The sequence below is a fragment of the Furipterus horrens genome, unplaced genomic scaffold (genome assembly GCF_987537825.1).
Source record: "Furipterus horrens unplaced genomic scaffold, mFurHor1.1.pri manual_scaffold_6, whole genome shotgun sequence".
In the NCBI taxonomy this organism is placed as follows: domain Eukaryota; kingdom Metazoa; phylum Chordata; class Mammalia; order Chiroptera; family Furipteridae; genus Furipterus; species Furipterus horrens.
Window position 1 is genome coordinate 160,500,636 of NW_028327176.1, and position 17,838 is coordinate 160,518,473.

Sequence of the window (17,838 nt, forward strand, 5' to 3'; positions counted from 1 at the left end):
AACTCTCTGCTTTCTTAAAGTCACAAAGTATATATTTTCATATCAATTACTAGTCATAGATATACCATCATAAAATATGCAAGTTATTCAAATACTCTATTTCTTATGACTTTTATAGTTGAAAAATATGAGGCCATTCTTTTACAACATTTAAAACTGAAATTATATACTAAATCAATAGAAGGAAGTGATGGAAATTACCTCTTAAATTTTTTACATAAGCCAAGAGCTTATGGTCTTTATAAGATAAAAGGTATTGTTAATTTAAAAATGAATTACAAAATCAGCTGAAGGAGTAAGTTCACATCTACTTCAAAATGGATAAGAGCCATTTTCAGTCTCCTATGAACTTGAGGAAACATTATGGAATTAATAAAGCTGACACTAACATGAAGGTAAGAGAAAATGAACCATTTATGCTTAAATCAGTTATCTTTTAGGCACCATTATTAGTGTAGTCAATAAATATTCTAATCACTCTTCTCCTAATATTCTGTGGCTATCAAGTAAATCTATAAAAGCCACAAAAAAATGAGTAATCAATGTCTTTATAATACAAAGGAGAAAAGTATGAAACTTAGTGAAATCAAAGTAATTTGATAGGTGATCTCAACTATATTGAAGCAGATTTTATAAGAAAAATGTTTAAGTAAATACTATATGTTTACCTAGGAATTTATAATTTTTTCATCTCCTTTCACATATGTTTTTTTTTTTTATTTTGGCTCTATGTCTTGTCAGATATGCAGGTCAGATATAATTAACTTCATTTTTAAAGAAATTTAGGCTCAGAACTTTGCCTAAGTGAACAAGTTGAAATTAGGATCCAATAGTCTTACTCTACTTTTTATTTCAGAGACTACAATATCAACTTCAAAAATAAGCTGACAGAAACATTCCATTGAACTCTAAAATTCCAGGTAGTCCCCAGAAGCCAAAATTAATTTGAAACCTCTTTCAATGTGATTATAATGTAACTTTTATTTAGAAAAGCCCAAAGAAATAAATACTTTACTAACTGTCTTAACTGAATCCTTAACATTGGTTTAACTCAATATTTGGCCTTAGTTTACTTATATAAAATGTGAGGAATTGAAGAATATTGCAAAATTTTTAATATTGGAAATTTTATTACATTTCCAAGTTAAGAAGAGAAATTATTTTGGCTTTTTCTTGATAAAATTATTGCTAGTTCTGATTTTATTTATTTATCATAGTAAATAATAAATACTATAATATAATACATAAGATCCCAAAGGGGGGGGAGCAACAAATAAAATTATTAGCACTCTGATTTCTAACAAAAAAATCTAACATATCTTAAACGTTTTAACTCTAAAATTTAACTCTACTGTGATGTAGCATTTTTCTCAAGCATATCTGGAGTGATATATGAATTATATAGTGGCATAAATAAAAAAGCATTATTTATAGCATTATGACATATAAAATTAAAATTTCAGAACTCATGAGAGAATCAATTGATGAAGTTATAATATAAACTCAAATAGCTTACTTTAGTTGTTGTCTTTTCCTTTGTTTTAACTTTTTCATGTTATTTTTCAAGCAATAAAAATTATTTTTGCATAAATGGAATTGTTTCATCTTTATTCTTCAAACTATTTTTGGTCAGGTGTTACTAAAACCACAAACTTAAAAATGCCTACCAGTTGGCCCAGATCATTCCCTTATTCCCAACAATCTTCTGCATTTTTCCTGATGTAATTAAGCAGCATGTGGAGTTTTCCTGTTCTAAACTTACATTCAAAGTTTAGTTATACAAAGAGCAAAACCCAGATTGCTGCCTCACCGTCTCCCTGGCACAGAAGAACATTCGAGGACAGTGACAGAGAGCAATAGATTTAACGGGTATTGTCTTCCGCCTGTCTGAGTCCAGTGCTGTCCTCCTCATGTTGTTGTCTTTCTAAAGATAATGCCAACCTCCTTCATTTTTTTTTACCTTGCTCCACTGTCTTGGTTGTTTTCTCTTCCTTCTTTCCAGGTGCAGCTGCAAAGAGAGATAAGGATTGAATAAAAGTCCTTCATGGAAATGCTGCTTCTGCTCAAAAAAGCATTTTAACCTATTCAATACCAAAAATTTCTTCTCAACAAGCTATTTCAAAGCTTTTGGAACATTTATTTCTCAGTAATCCAACTGAAACTCATTTGAAATCTAATCTTACAGAATTAGAGGAAAAAACCACTTGCTTTTTTCTAACTAGTTTTTCCATACTGTTTTCTACTTTGTTCTTTTATATTGTACTTTGATAAACATGCTCTACAAAGAATTCCACTTGACAAGACAATGATTAATCGACCTGCATTTCAGGTTATTGCTGGAGTCATTTAGTGTCTTTAAAATGTCAACTAGATGCTCTTTTAAATTCAAGCTTAATATAGCTTAATCAACTGAAAGGACAGTGTAGTCTCACTTGAGATTTATTTAAATATTAAATAAAGTCATCCCAAATCACAAGTAATCAAAAGAGAAACAAGATTATCATTTAGGTGCTGTTTCCTTGGAACTATGCTTTCTCTGAGACTTATTTGCTTTATTGGAGTATTCACTGTTTACCTATTTATACACCAAAACAGTAAGAATCACACAGAATCAGTGTTCCCCATTGAAATAATTGATTTAAGTAAAGATTTTCAGAGGAGACTAACAACTTTTAGATGAAAGATGAGTGAGGAACTGAGTATTGGCATTATAGCCAAATATTACCACACAGAGTTGCAAGGGTGAAAAATGCAATTTTGAATGAAGATATGTGGTTGTCACCAACCTAAGACATTGGTAAAACTTAGAACCATTCATTCATAATAGGACAGCCAGATATTCTGTGCTTCTTAATGACATGAATTGTGATGTATACAGTATAGCCTCTGAAAGATTCTTGACAAAACAACTAAAATCCAGTTAAGCCAAAGATTTGGCTTTCAGTTTAATCAAATATGGGATATACAGAACATATTAAAAAGTATTCCAAAGAAACATATGAAGATACAATCAGAGCATTAAAAAATCTCTCCAGGGTAAGTTGCCATGATCATTTCAAAAAGTTAGTGTCAAGAACCAGAGAGAGAGAGAGAGATTTGCTTTTTTACAGAAAACTTGTTAAATTCACTCATTAGTTATAAGAGTTTATCGGTACATTCTTTTGAATTTTTCAAGTAGATAATTTCATCTGTGAGTAATGAGTTTTATTCTTACTTTTCTATTCTTGTACCTATTATTTCTTCTTCTCACTTTGCTCCACTGCTGCAATATCCAGTACAATGTGTAATAGGTGGTGATAGCATATATCTTTGTCTTGTTCTAATTCTCAGGAGAAAATCTTTCCACTTTTTTCCATTGAGTTTGACATTTGCTAAAGGAAGATTTTTTCTACCCTAGTGATGAATTCTATCAAGTTCATCTACTATGACGCATTTATTTATTCCTGTTATTTTATTATTCTTGTTAATTGCATTTTTTAAATATAACATTTCTGAAATAAAACCAACGTGGTTGCATTTTATCTTTCACATATATTATCAGACTTAATCTGTTCAGGTCTATGCCTTCATGTTTACAAGAGAAGATAGCCTGTTTCTTTTCTTTTCTTTTCAGTTCCTGTTAGGTTTTGATATTAAGGTTAAAATTGGTGAATGTTTCTCATCTTCTATATCTGGAAGGTTTGATACAGATTAATTTTTTCCCTAGAGTTTTGAAAAATTTTGTGAAAGAAGCCATCTGGCTAGAATTTTCTTTGATGCAGAACTATAATTATGGATTCAAAAATATCAATTTAATTAAAATTTTCAAACTTATTAAAATGTTTATAATTTTTATTATATGTAGGATATTTAATTATGTTTCTTTATTTTCTGATACTGATGCTTTGTGCCTTTTTCCTTCTTAAAATTCTGAATAAAGGTCTATCAACTGTATTAGTTTTTATAGGGAATCTAATTTTTATTTTATTTCTTTCTCTATTGTATAATTTAATTTCTACTTAGTTTCTGCTCTTACATTTAAAATTTCTAATTGCATTGGGTTTTATGCTCCATGTATTTAAAAATGATTTAGATTCTTTAATACTTGAATTTTAGCCTTTTTAAGTGAATATTTTTAAATTTCACTCTAAACATTGTTCAGTTGGATCCCAAGTTTCAGTGCAATGTTTTCATCATACATTAGTGCAGCATATTTCCAAAATTCCACTGTCAGTTTTTATTTGACCCATGGATATTTAAAATTATAAAGTTTGCATTTCTCATAACATCTCACATTGTTTCTGACAAACCAAGTGATTAAATGTATTATTAATTGACATATGAAACATTTTGATAATAAATATTTTGGATTAAGAGAAAGAAGATCAATTTTGTTGTTAGTTTTGTTTTTTTAGTTTTAACCTGTGCTTTATTTATTTTATTTTTTGACATTTAATATTATTCTATATTAGTTTCAGATGAAGAGTATAGTGGTTAGACAATCTTATAATTTACAAAGTGATGCCCTGATATTTCAAGTACCCATCTGGCACCATTCATAGTTATTACAATATTATTGGCTCTATTCTCTGTGCTGTAGTTTACATCTCTATGACTACTTTGTAGCTACAAATGTGTACCTCTTACTCCCTTCACCCTTTTCCACTCATCTTCTTAACATCTTTCTCCTTTGGCAATCATCAAAACATTCTCTGTATCTATGTCTTGTTTCTGTTCTGTTTGTTTATTTTATTTTGTTCTTTAAATTCCACACATGGAATTTAAATTATATGGTATTTGTCTTTCTTCCTGACTTACTTCACTTAGTCATAATACTCTTTAAGTCTATGCATGCTATTGCAAATGGTAAGATTTCATTTATTTTGTGGCTGAGTAACATATACCACAACTTTTTTATCCACTCATCTATTGATGGGTGCTTGGTTACTTTCACAACTCTGTTATTGTAAATAACACTGTGATAAATATAGGGTGAAAAAAACCAAAAACAACTTAAAAGGAGATATGTACCTCTATTGGTGTCAGTGGTTTTCTCAGAAGAGTTAAAAGTTTAATTATAAGCAATAAGATGTAAAGAAAGGCAAAGTAGCAAAAAGCCGTAGGTGTACCTAGAGGAAAGTATGCTGAAGTTTAACTGACACAGAAGATTCCCACTGAAAAAATATGAAGTAATCTAAAAATAGAAGATTAGGCCAATTGCAGAAGGCCTTGAATTCCAAACTAAAGAGTTAGATTTTATTATGGATGCTTTAAGGAGCTAGCAAAATGTGTGGTATATAATGTCATTTCTAATGTTCTCTCTCAAATCAATGTGGAAGCAAAGCACTGAAGATTTGCAGTTATAATAGATCTTGGGTATACAGTTAATTTGCAATTCTTCTATATATAAACACATTATTAATATTGTGCAGAAAATATGAATTTTTCAATTTTAATCCTCTGAAGATAAATTTCTTTCAGAAAATTACCATAATGTGACTTACACATAAACACCAAGGTTTGTTTTTATTGGTGGGTGGGTTCATAATTCCTTGCACTAATGTTATGTAGAAGAGGCTAGTCGCCTACAGTGCTCTTTTTGATACTCAGAAAAGGTCACTGAAAATGCCAAATATTTACACACACACACAAAAGACATTGTGCATAAAATAACAATCCTTCTATTTCTGGTTCTGATGTAAAATTCACTAAGCCCAATTCTATGGACAGTGAGTGTTAGAAACAAACAGCTCATGCTCTGTTTGGAATCAAAAGATCTTAATCAATTTTTCTTTCAATACCACAAGGTCGTTGCAACCTCCTTTAGTGCTGAGAGAATAAATTTTCTTTTCTCTACATTTGGAGGGATTTACTTAAAAAAAAAAAAGTAGATGTTTATTGAACTCCTTCAGGGATCCCGACTAATATGAAGAAAACAAAGTAGCTGAAATTTTCATGGAAAAAAGCCTTTTCATAATGTTCTAAATTGACAACATAGACTTGAGAATCTTTAGCTTAAAAGGGCAGAGTTTCAATCTTGAGAGCGACATATCTCACAAAGAGAGATTACAGAATGAGAACTTTAGAAGATTCATAATGGATTCTGGGAACATCAATAATCAAGGTGCAGCAAAGGGAAAAAAGAACACAAAAAAGTCAGAAACAAATGTTAGAGAATATGAGACCCAGAAGATTATATTGGCATGATAACCCAAAAGCAGAGAGGCTGAAAGAAGAGACAAATAGGTAAATTCAACTGAGAAATCTAGAATGGTTTCATTGGTTTAGCAATGGTAGTGCCATCAGCATTAGCAAGAGCGTCAATGGCAAAGCAGGGAGAGAAACCTCATCTTCATGGGAAGGGAGAAGGGACGTTGGCACTCCAGCGTTCAGAAGACTGACTAACCTGTGGAGGAGAGAAAATCGTGGAGCTATAGGAATACAGAAAGAGAAATTTGAAGCTGAGAATACTACTTTCAAACTGAGGAACAAAACCAGCAATGAGAAAGAGGAGGATGCTACAAGACAACATGAATGATAATTAAGGAAGACACAGCTGGAGAAGCTGGTCTTGAAAAGAAGGATAAACACTTAACTCTAAAGTTAAAAAAGAGATGGATATAGATTAAACAGGAACACCAAGCTGGTTTTCCATTACTGCTTTTATTCCCAGCAACTTTCTTCAGCATCATTACCTATATCTTTTACTTTTTCTTCCCTCAATTTGTCATCCTTTAGCTTTTACTTGTGTCACTCCTCTGAAGATTCTCTTTTGAAAATCATTAACTAGACAATTGTCTAGTTGACAAATCTAATGACTTGATGACCATCACCTTGTCACTGAAATGGCTGGAAGGCCGGTTTGTGTGTGTATGTGAGTGTATATTGAGAATGGGTTTGTGGTATTGTCTCTTTATGTACTTCCAAAGACATTGGATACATTACTCATTTCATTTCTGTCTATTTGTAAAATTGTCACAAATTTCAGAACTGTTGCAGTTTATTCCTAATTGGGAATATGCAAAATTTTCCATCTTGCTGATTATTTTTAATGTTCATAAAACATTCTTAAAACTGTCTCCAATACCCACATAATTAGTTGCTTCTGATTCAACAAGAGAAATAGCTTTGAAAACTCAAATTCCAAACTTCCTAATATGTTTCTTAAAATGTTTCCAAGTGAATATTCCAAGGAACACATTTTTTAAATTTGATATTATTCTTGCACAAAATGTACATTATTCATGTAAGTTCTACAAGTCCAAGTTTCATTTGAGCTCCAACCACTAAGGTCATATATTTCAGTTGAATGCTTTCCAAGTAATTGGGATCCCACTGAGTTGAACAGCTGTATTTCTTCAATTTGTCAGAAACTAACTTGCAATTGAACTGCGATTGCTAGTTTTAGTTTATGGTCCTAAAGGAATAAAACTGTTGGTGTTAGAACACTGAAGACAAAGCCTTGTTAATAGAAGCACTATAAATCTTGTGCAAAGTGAGTTTGTTTTCAAATCAATGAAATAGAAAAATCAATAAATAAAGCTCTTCTATAAGCACTAAACAATAGATTAAGTTAGAAACCTTTGCAGAAATAAGTTTTAGTCATGACATCTTTTTCCTTAAGTTGCATTTACCTTTTTTAGTTGAGGCAGCACCAACCTCTTCTTTGGCTCGATCAATTTCTGCACATTCAGATATTAAAGAATGAGAAATAAATATCAGAGAGGCCAGGTAGATATCTTATAGTATTGGAAGTCAGACACAACTAAACTGTCCAGAAGATAAAATGTGTGTGGCATCTAAGAGCAAAGCCAGCAGGAGAGAAAACAAAACTATAGCATGCTTGTATTTTTATAAACTAATGAACTTTAAAAAAGTAATATAAAAATGCAGTAATACAGAAACTCTCTTCCAAGATAAAACAAAGCAATATTAAAATTTTAGCTCATGTAAGTAATGACCATAAAAGAAGGCAGCTTATTCCACACAATAAACACTGTAATTCTAATTTATTATATTTAAATTTAAAGTGATATGAGTTATGGGGAAGGAGACTGCAAGGTCTTCTCTTTTTATCCTTTAATTATGGGGATATCAAGCAGTATTTGACTTCAATGAATTGGCTTTATATTGTAAGATATTTGCTATAATATAACACAAAACTCTATTTAAATATTGCTTTGCAAGAGAAAGAAATAGAATTAAAAGGCCAAAATGCCTTCCTGGAGCTTCTCTGAATATCTGGTGTGGAAGATAGGAGAGCTGCGCTTAGTACATAATCTGGAGCGCTGGTCCTGGCACAAAATGTTGGACCTCAAATCAAGGCTTAATAAAGTTGAAGGTTTTTCTCATTCACAGGAAAATAATAAAAATAAGAATGAGCCAATAAAATTTTGTCAACATTCTCTTCCCTCCACAAACTCCCAATATCCTGTAACATAAACAAGTTGCTGTTGGGAAATTCATTGAAAAAAAAAAAAAAACAACCCAGAAGCAGACTAGACTACTTCTTCTTTCCACCACCTCTCCAGCACATACTGGCACGATTTCTCTTCTTTCCAGTCCAAAAGAATATCAGTCTGTGCTCCCATTTAATATCAAGCCTTCCATTTTTGTCCTCATCCCATCTCCTTTTGCCTTGTCAAGGCCTTTGTTCTTCCAAATTTTGCTTCTTCATCAGTTTTTCACTTCACAGATGCTTTTACATCAGCTCAGGAACATGTGTCGCACTTCATAACCTCAGACAACCCCAACCTTCATTTCTATGTCCCACCCCCCCGGCCAGCTGCCTCACGTCTCTGTGGTCCAGCACAGCCTCCAGAGGAGCTGCTACACTCGACATCACCACTTTCATCTCCTCGTCCTCTATTTTCTGAAACTTGTTTAATTGTGGAATATATACTAACAGAAGATGTTAAGGCACATACATAGATGCACATTTTAATGAATGGCATTTAAAAATGCCAATGTTTGAAACCTTTGTAGGCCTAAGAAACATGATATTATCACTCTTGGAAACCTCTTACTTGTCCAGCTATCATTACATGCCTCGCCCTACACCTTAGTCGTCATGATTCTAAATTTTGTATTAATTATTTCTTTATTTTTCTATACAGTTTTTATTACATATATTTATCTTTAAACAAAGGCAAGACCATTTTCTATAGATTAAATTATGTTTTAGGTGAAATAAATGTATGTAAATTGAAGTATATTATTGTTTAATTTTTGTGATTTGCTTCTATCAAAGCATCGTGTTGAGATGCAGTGGTAAAATAGTTCAACAAGCAGGCCATTTGGCTGGAGTAGCGCTAGTGCCTTTGGTAGCCTATGTAAACAAACCAAAGCCAGAGTCAACTAGATTTTTCTCAAATCTGAGAAAATGAAATTCAAGAGCAACTATCACAACAGCAAATTAACTAAATGTTCCCAAACAAGGCAACTTATGTTATAGCCACTTAAGTAATTTGTTTGCTTCACTTCCTCATTTCTCTATAAAAACCTCGTGCTAGGTGCTAGCAGCTACCAATGGAATGCCCTTAAACATTTTTCAGGTTTGGTGCTGCCCTGTGCAAATTGTTGCATGCTCAGTTACACTTTTATTTCTAAAAGAGGTCATGTTGATGTGCGTAGCTGTAGTTGACTTATTTAACTTCTGTATAGTAGCTCAATGTATACATATTCTACAAATTATATATTCATTCTCTTTCCAATAGATAGTAGGTCATGTCCAATTTTTTGCTTTTATAAATAATATTGGTATGGCCATTCATGTACATTCCTTCTGCAATGTGCAATAATTTTCTTAGAAGCCAAGTGACTAGGTGATGGCATGTGCTCATTTTACTTCTTTAGATAAATGCCACATTTTTTTCCAAAAAACTTTACATTCACACCAACAGTGTATGTAAGAGTCTCTATTGCTTCATAGCATCACCATTACCAGAATGATCAGTTTTTCCTCATTTTTGGTTAATCTTGTATGTGTAAAATAGAATCTTATTGTGGTTTTAAATAAAATTCCATTATTACTAAGAAGCTGAACATCTTCTGAAATGTTTATATGCTATTTGTGTTTTTTATTCTTGCTTATGTCTTCTATCCATTTTTCTGCCCATTATCCTATAAGATTTTTACTTTTTTATTTTTAAAAGTATTTATTTTTTTGCTATTAATCTCTTGTTACTTATATGTGTCACAAATATGTGTTACAAGTTTTTAGCTTGACTTTTATCCTTCTTTATAGTGTCTATGGATTAAAGTTCTTCATTTAATGTAATAAAATGTATCAGCTTTTTAATTTATGGCTTAATTTTGCATACATAATGTAAATCCTCCAACACTTCAATATATATATATATATATATATATATATATATATATATATATATATCCGTCGTCGGCAGCCATCCGTCTCGAGAGACGATGGTGTAGTTTCTTAAGAGTCTATCTGCACCGCCGAGAATGGCTGTGCAGTCCGACTCGGGAGTGACACGGTATCTGTCTCCTCCCGTGTTGAATCGACATCTTACGATGATGACGCTGGAGTGTCCTCTCCAGTGAAGCTGAAGCTACAGAGCCTGGGCAGGGTGATATGGAGGGTCTGCTGTTGCCCATGCAGCAGACCCCCCCTCTCTTCGCAGCTGAAGGGTCCAAGGGAAAGACGGAGTCAATACAGCTTGGCTTCAGGTGCGCCGCAGGAGTTGCCGGTGTTGACTACAACGTCAAACCGCCTTAGGGACTCCAGCTCCGGATTTTCTGTCGGGGTTTACTCCCTTAGCCTTTCCCCTGAAGAGGTATGCCGCAAGGCAGCGGAGGTTTTTTGGAGTCAGAGTTTTCCTTCTCTGATGTGCCCTGACTGGAAGATCGAACCAACTACACGTAGCTCGCAGGCCGACGCTCAATCCACTGAGCCAAACCAGCCAGGGGTATATATATAAAATCTCCCTATACTTTCTTGTGAATTAATACATTGTTTTGTCTTTACCATTTATGTCTGGAACATACGGAACTGATATTTTGGAATTGTAAGAAATACAGATACACTTTTTTTTTTTAAATGAATACCATCTACATCAGCAGCATTAAAAAATAATATATCCATTTTCTAGCTGTCTGAAATGGCTGCTCATTCTTATATCAAATTTTTGTTCAGCTGAGACCTGTTTAATATCTCCCTTTTCTCTGTCTTACTGGAAAACTTGTTTCAATTTACAATAATACCATTCTACTCTTTAAAACATAGTATCAGGATATTGTTTTATTATTAAGACTTGTAACACATAGTACTGGTCCCAGTAGTCATACTTTGTAGAACTATTTTAATGTGTTCATTCTTACATTTTCCTAATACTAAAATGTACTTCTGATTTCTCATTTAAAATCCTCTCTCCCTCCTTTCTTATGTTCAAACAGATTCAGATTCTATTTTGTTAGTACTCAATTATCTAACTTGGACTTCTTTGAAGCGTTTCAGTGACTCTGAACCATGACATTGCCCAGTCTGAGGCTGTCACCCAGGATGTCAGCTGTGGGTTTGTACACATGATTAAACAAGAAGCATGTCTTGCCTTGCCACCTAAGTCAATCCCTGGTCTCTCGCATTCTATTTCTCCTGATACTAAAATCTACCCAAACCATCACCCTGACACTTTATCTGCACTATTTTGAGTTCATTTTTTCACCATCAACTGTGATTTGGGTAGTAATCATATAATTTATTATCTAAACCAAGCAAGTAAAAAGAGGTGCTATTAATAATTATTAGGGAATAATATTAGTAAACCAAGACTGCCATGAACACCTCATTTGATATCAGGTCTACTGGTTCAGGCCCATAGACTTTTTCCTCCAGTAAATTTCATGAAAAATGTTTGAGTTCAAAAAGCAATTTTACTTTTCTAACAAATATAACTTGTCATAAATTTTCCCCAAATATTCTTCAACTATTATATAACTGAATAAATTTAAAAAATTTATTTTAAAATTCTGCATACTAACTTCTTCTGGATGATTCTAACATGTAAATCAAGTGAAAGACATTTGATTCATAAGTTTAGGTATTTAAATGTAGTTAAGGTGACAACATAGGCTTGGTGGCTGAGCACACCACATAATCTAGTGTGGTGTGAAACTCAAGGGTTAAAAGATGCCTGACTTGACATTTCATATAAATGTAGACCCATGATTAAAAATTACTATATTTTAGTCCTGATCTCTACCTTGGCTCTATTTTCTTGTTCAAAATTCAGACTGATCCTTGGATGGTTGAACATGCACATGAAATACATGATCAGATCCACATGGTCCTTGATATGGAAGGAAGTGATGTATGTCAGTGTTTCCCAGTTCTTCTTCTTTTATAAATTTATTCTTCAATTACAGTTTACAAAAAATATATTATTCACAGGTGTACAACATTTATATACTTTATGAAGGTAACCCTCTGATAAGTGTAGTACCCAGCTGGTCTTGAAGTCCTATTTGAAAAAATGAGGTGGGTGTGATCAAAATTATTTACTAAGCATTATCTACTAAACTCTCCCTTAAAGATTCACCAAGAAGAGTGTGTGAAATCTGAAATATGCTGGACGCTAAAAATCTACTTGTTTGGTTCTCTGGAGACTTGGAAATAACTAATGATGTTGTCAACCCCTACATCACTATCCAATGTGTGCAGAAGTAGGTGCAGGAGATTGCAAGGACAACTGGGTTGTTGAGGCATTTTTGTATGTACTATGCTAAAAAACTCTGTCGATTTGCAGAAATTGTAAATCTAGGTTTGGCATCCTTGCTTCGTCCAAGGTACTCTTCTTCCAACCACATAATCGCTGACATGTAACTTTATAGGTGGAAATGTTATGTGTCTCTCCTTAGCGTTACATCATTGAATTTAAATGCTTTCCCCCCTTTTTTTGTTTATGGTACCATGAGAACCCTGACCCTGAATTAATACAGCCCCCAAGCTTGTCTGTGTCCTCCAGCATTTTTCCTCCAGTGATTTGGGTTTCCTCCCAATCTACAGTAAAGTTTTACACCAAAAACTCAATCCATATTCTAGTTATTCCACTTAAGTGAGTGCTAATGACAAATTACCTTTTACTTTTTTCATGGACTTGCTCTAACCCAGTGAATCTCAACTATTTTTTTACATTAAATAATATAAAATCTCATCACATACACAATTTATGTTCATTAAACTATAAATCTCTATTTCATTTACTCTCATAATTTAAGATCATGTAAATGAATATTCTGAATGTTAAAGTCATATATGCAAAATTGTGTACACCTTAACATATGGGTGATTTAAGGAATTTTAAGAGTATTTGTAATGATATAAAATGTTCACTTTGGGTATGAACTTTATAAACAGCCCATTGTATATAGCAGCTATGTTAAAAAAAAATTGCATGGTTTTAAGGCAAAAATACTTTTTTTTTTTTTTTCAGTAGGGGAAATGGCTGGTTACATTATCAATGGAGAATTTAAACAATTTATGAATTATCTCTAATTAATTTTTTGTATTTAGGGATAATGCCCATGCCAAGTCCAAATCTCTCAACCATACAGGGAGTTGAATATGAATTCCATTGAATCTTTTATATTAGGTCTAAGATGACTTGGAAACTTAGTTTTCTGGAAAACATGCTGATCTCGTCAAAACTTGATTTGATAGTGTGTTTCATAAATAGCAGAACTTACAAGGTTTTTTATTGTAAATGAATATTTTTATCTACGTTATATTTTTATGAAGAAAATGTTCATTTAAGAATAATCTCCAACTTAAAATTCTCTACTGGAAAATTATCAGTTTTATTTTACATATTTTCTTGATTATGCATTTCTACCTACTAAGTATTAGCATCCTAAAGGCTTTATAATAAGGTTCTGATCATATTTATATTAACTAAAATTTTTATACAATATAAAAGGAATTTTAAATTCATATTAAACCTCTCTTTCAAAGTCTGCTATATCTATGTGAACATTTCCATCTATAATTTTGAGATATACTTTCAATGTCATTCAATATTGGATTTCCAATTTTCTCTGCTATATCCACTAGTGATACACTCTGTCTCCAAAAACAGCAATCAATAGAAAATAGATTTGTTTTATGAACCAGTACCATTTTGAATATTTAAGGAGCTTTAACTGTAAAAAAAAAAATTACATTATGCATACAACTGAGGTTTAACCATAAATCCTATATGCAAAGCTTAGAGGAGCTAAAAGCATATTTTTCTCTAGAATTAAATATATGCAACTATCCTAAAATAATTTTTATTACGACGATTTGTTAGTCACTTTATTGAATCAAGAGATACTGACAAAATAATCATTTCTCCCTAAGCATATTGTTAAAACTGCTATTGAAAAGAATGCCATAGTATATTACAGTTATCAGTCAATATTTATAATCTGAGAATACACATCTTAAAAATGAAAACTATGACATAACAGCAGTAATAGTAAAATTTTGGGAAGCTTCAGTGTATTAAAGATAAAATGACTTTACTGGTAAACAAATAATGTTGCCTACTGGTTTGATCAAGTGACTAATCATAAGGAAAATTAAATCTAATGAGTTTAAGAGACTAAAGAGATCACTTAATTCCTCACAAAAATGGAAAGTGTTAAGTGAGACAAATTAACATGTACAAATGAAAAATCTATAAATAAATTTTAACAAGAATGAATTCACAGAAAATAAAAGGTTAAATAATTATACATATTATAAACAAAATAAATAATCATGGCAAGGAATATTTGGTAAGCCAGCTTTAGAAATTAGCATTAGCAATGTCTATAACAGAAAACTTTAATGAGTAAGCTGCTGAAATATGCTTTCTTAAAAAGGGTTTTATTCAACATACTTGCTTTCACTTGTTTTTCACTTGGCACTGTTAATGACAAGAAATAATAAAGTCTAAATTAATTACACATCTACTTGTCTCTGTTTAACATAGTTTTAAACTTATTTTCATTTTTTATCCTTGGAAACTATTAACCTGTTAAAAAATAGGTCTGATATACTTAGATATACCTTAAACATATGCCACAAACCATAGATTTTTTAAATATTCATATACTTTTTCTAATACAGAATGCTCATTCACAACTCATTCACTTTGTTTTCCACTCTAAAATACCTAAGAATCTAATTGTTTTTATATATTCATGATTTTCCTTAAAGCCTATAAAATGATATGAAATGAATAAAATAAACTGATAAATTCTCCAATGGTTTTGATTTTTTATATAAAGCTAGTCATTGTTAAGCTGTTACATCATCATCACACCCTAGAATGGAGCACATAATGACTTTAAGGAATTTAAATTATTGTATTTTGTCATGTTCAATACTAGATAATAATGTTTAGCTATTAAAACTCTTGAAACTGATTACACCCATAGTCATTCTGTTGCTTCTCTCTGTTTCTATGTTGTATGCTTTATTTTGACTTTCTTCATGCATGCATAAGTGAGAATATGTGTTATGGTCCACATGTGGGAATGTTATCCCTGAACAGATAGTCTGTTTTCTGTGAGATAAACAAAAATATTCCTTCCAAAATGACAAGTGATATCAATGTTAATGTGAATTAGTTGAAAGTCATTCATATTTAAATTTTAAGAATAAATGTGTTTATCCTATTTGATATTTCCCTTTCCATTTAGTCAACCATTATCAAGTCCTCACTATGTGCCTGACTTTATAATAAACACTCTGGAAATAAAGATACAAAAATTAACTCTTATCCCTTAAATTCTGGTTATTTAAAGTGAATGAAGAAAATGTAATATGATTATAAAAGTATATGAGTGTTTTTATAAAATGCAGAAAATAATGTTATGAGAATTAGTTGGAAAGACATCCAAATGGATTTGGGTTGCCTGAGGAAGTTTTGCAAACTTAGAATACAAATAAGAAATATGACTTCAACTCTATGGTGGTTTGTGGTCTCTGGCAGGGGTAAGAGTATATATAGTTGAGCTATATTTACATGATTACTTATATAATATCGAGGAAACATTATTTCCATTTAGGTACAATAAAATAGCAGGACCAACTGATAGACATTATACTAGTCTCTGACCACCTCTACACACCCACTAGAAACATCAGTGAAGTTTCCTGAGTAGAATTTTGCCAGGCAAAATCAACTAGTTATATTTTTAAATGAAATCAATAAAAATTTTCAAAAATTTGCATTTATTTTCATTTGAAACCACTGATAAGGCAAGTAAAATGCTAGAAATCTTTTAGAAAACTATTTGGTATCTATACTAACTGAAGTTGTAGGTTTTGTTTGTTTTCATGTTTGTTTTTCTGCTTGTCTGATTCTCAATTTAATTTTTTCACCATTAGACTATAAATATATTGAGGGAAAAAATACTCTGCTCTTATTGCAACTCCCCAGAGTACTTAAGAAATGTCATTAAGTAACATTTGAAATAGGGAGAGAATATTTGCTGGAATTAGGTATTTTATATTTTAAAGGCAAATCAATATCAGATGCATTCACAGAAAGTGTTTTGGTCTTGTTCTGTTTGTATTTCTTTTTTTTTTTTTTTTTACACTAAACTGTAAAACAGTATTTCCCAAACACTGCATAGACAAATCCTTGAGCAGGGGGAGAGGGGGTGGTCTCAGGAGGTTTTAAATTCTGATTCAGAAGGTCTTGAGTGGGACTAGAGATTCTGTTTTGCTTACAAGCTTTCAGGTGCTTCTGATGCTGCTGCTTCACAGAACGCACAGAACAGCAAGAGCGTAGCATATTATTTGTCTTTCATTTTCCAAATCTTCATTAGTGTTAACATTATGTGAAGAACTTGGACAAAAGACTATGTCATGACCCTCACTGCCTTCCTGAGGCTGCAGTGTTAATAAACATTGGACATCAGGAAGAAAGAACCCAGTAATACTTGTCTGACTCACTTGGATGCTCCTTCTTTGGTGGCTTTGCTGTATCAAGTAAGAAAAGAAAAAAAGTCATCATTTTATGCTATTTGATCCCAATTCACTAGTCAATTGCAAATTAAATAACTTGAAATTACGAATATAGAGGCATTTAAAAGCAGTTACCTGGTTCCACATCTTTTTCTTTTTTTTCCTGTTCTGAAACATATTATTGTTATTATTACTACAGTTCTGTGTCACAACTTAATTGTTTTAACACAAAGAAACATGTGTGTGTCATAAAAAGACTAATATTGTATATTTAGAACCCGTCTTTCCTTGTATTTTCTTCCACAGAGTTCCCTCACAGAATAACATGAAAATATTCTGAACATTAAAGAAATTAAAATTTTTCATAAGTAATTAACCAGAAAAATAAAATATGGTTTGTTTTGTAAAGGATGAAAAAAAATCAAATTTGGTATTCTGTCAACACAAAATAAATTTGGAGTAAAAGTCGTCGTCGTCGGCAGCCGTCCGTCTCGAGAGACGATGGTGTAGCTTCTTAAGAGTCTATCTGCACCGCCGAGAATGGCTGTGCAGTCCGACTCGGGAGTGACATGGTATCTGTCTCCTCCCGTGTTGAATCGACATCATGCGATGACGCTGAAGCTACAGAGCCTGGGCAGGGTGATATGGAGGGTCTGCTGTTGCCCATGCAGCAGACCCCCCCCTCTCTTCGCAGCTGAAGGGTCCAAGGGAAAGACGGAGTCGATACAGCTTGGGTTCAGGTGCGCCGCAGGAGTTGCCGGTGTTGACTACAACGTCAAACCGCCTTAGGGACTCCGGCTCCGGATTTTCTGTCGGGGTTTACTCCCTTAGCCTTTCCCCTGAAGAGGTATGCCGCAAGGCAGCGGAGGTTTTTTGGAGTCAGAGTTTTCCTTCTCTGATGT

General features: G+C 32.5%; 1 long non-coding RNA gene across 2 annotated transcripts in view; it reads right to left on the reverse strand.

The window, feature by feature from the left end:
* LOC150007707 (uncharacterized) overlaps nt 1-17,838 on the reverse strand; it is a 62,060-nt gene that overhangs the window by 26,048 nt on the left and 18,174 nt on the right. For both annotated transcript variants that reach the window (XR_016511648.1, XR_016511647.1), the window contains exons 5-8: nt 17,072-17,104; nt 16,925-16,951; nt 7,614-7,661; nt 1,961-2,008 (exon numbers count right to left, since the gene is read on the reverse strand). This is a non-coding gene — a long non-coding RNA (uncharacterized LOC150007707). The remainder of the gene's footprint in view (nt 1-1,960; nt 2,009-7,613; nt 7,662-16,924; nt 16,952-17,071; nt 17,105-17,838) is intronic.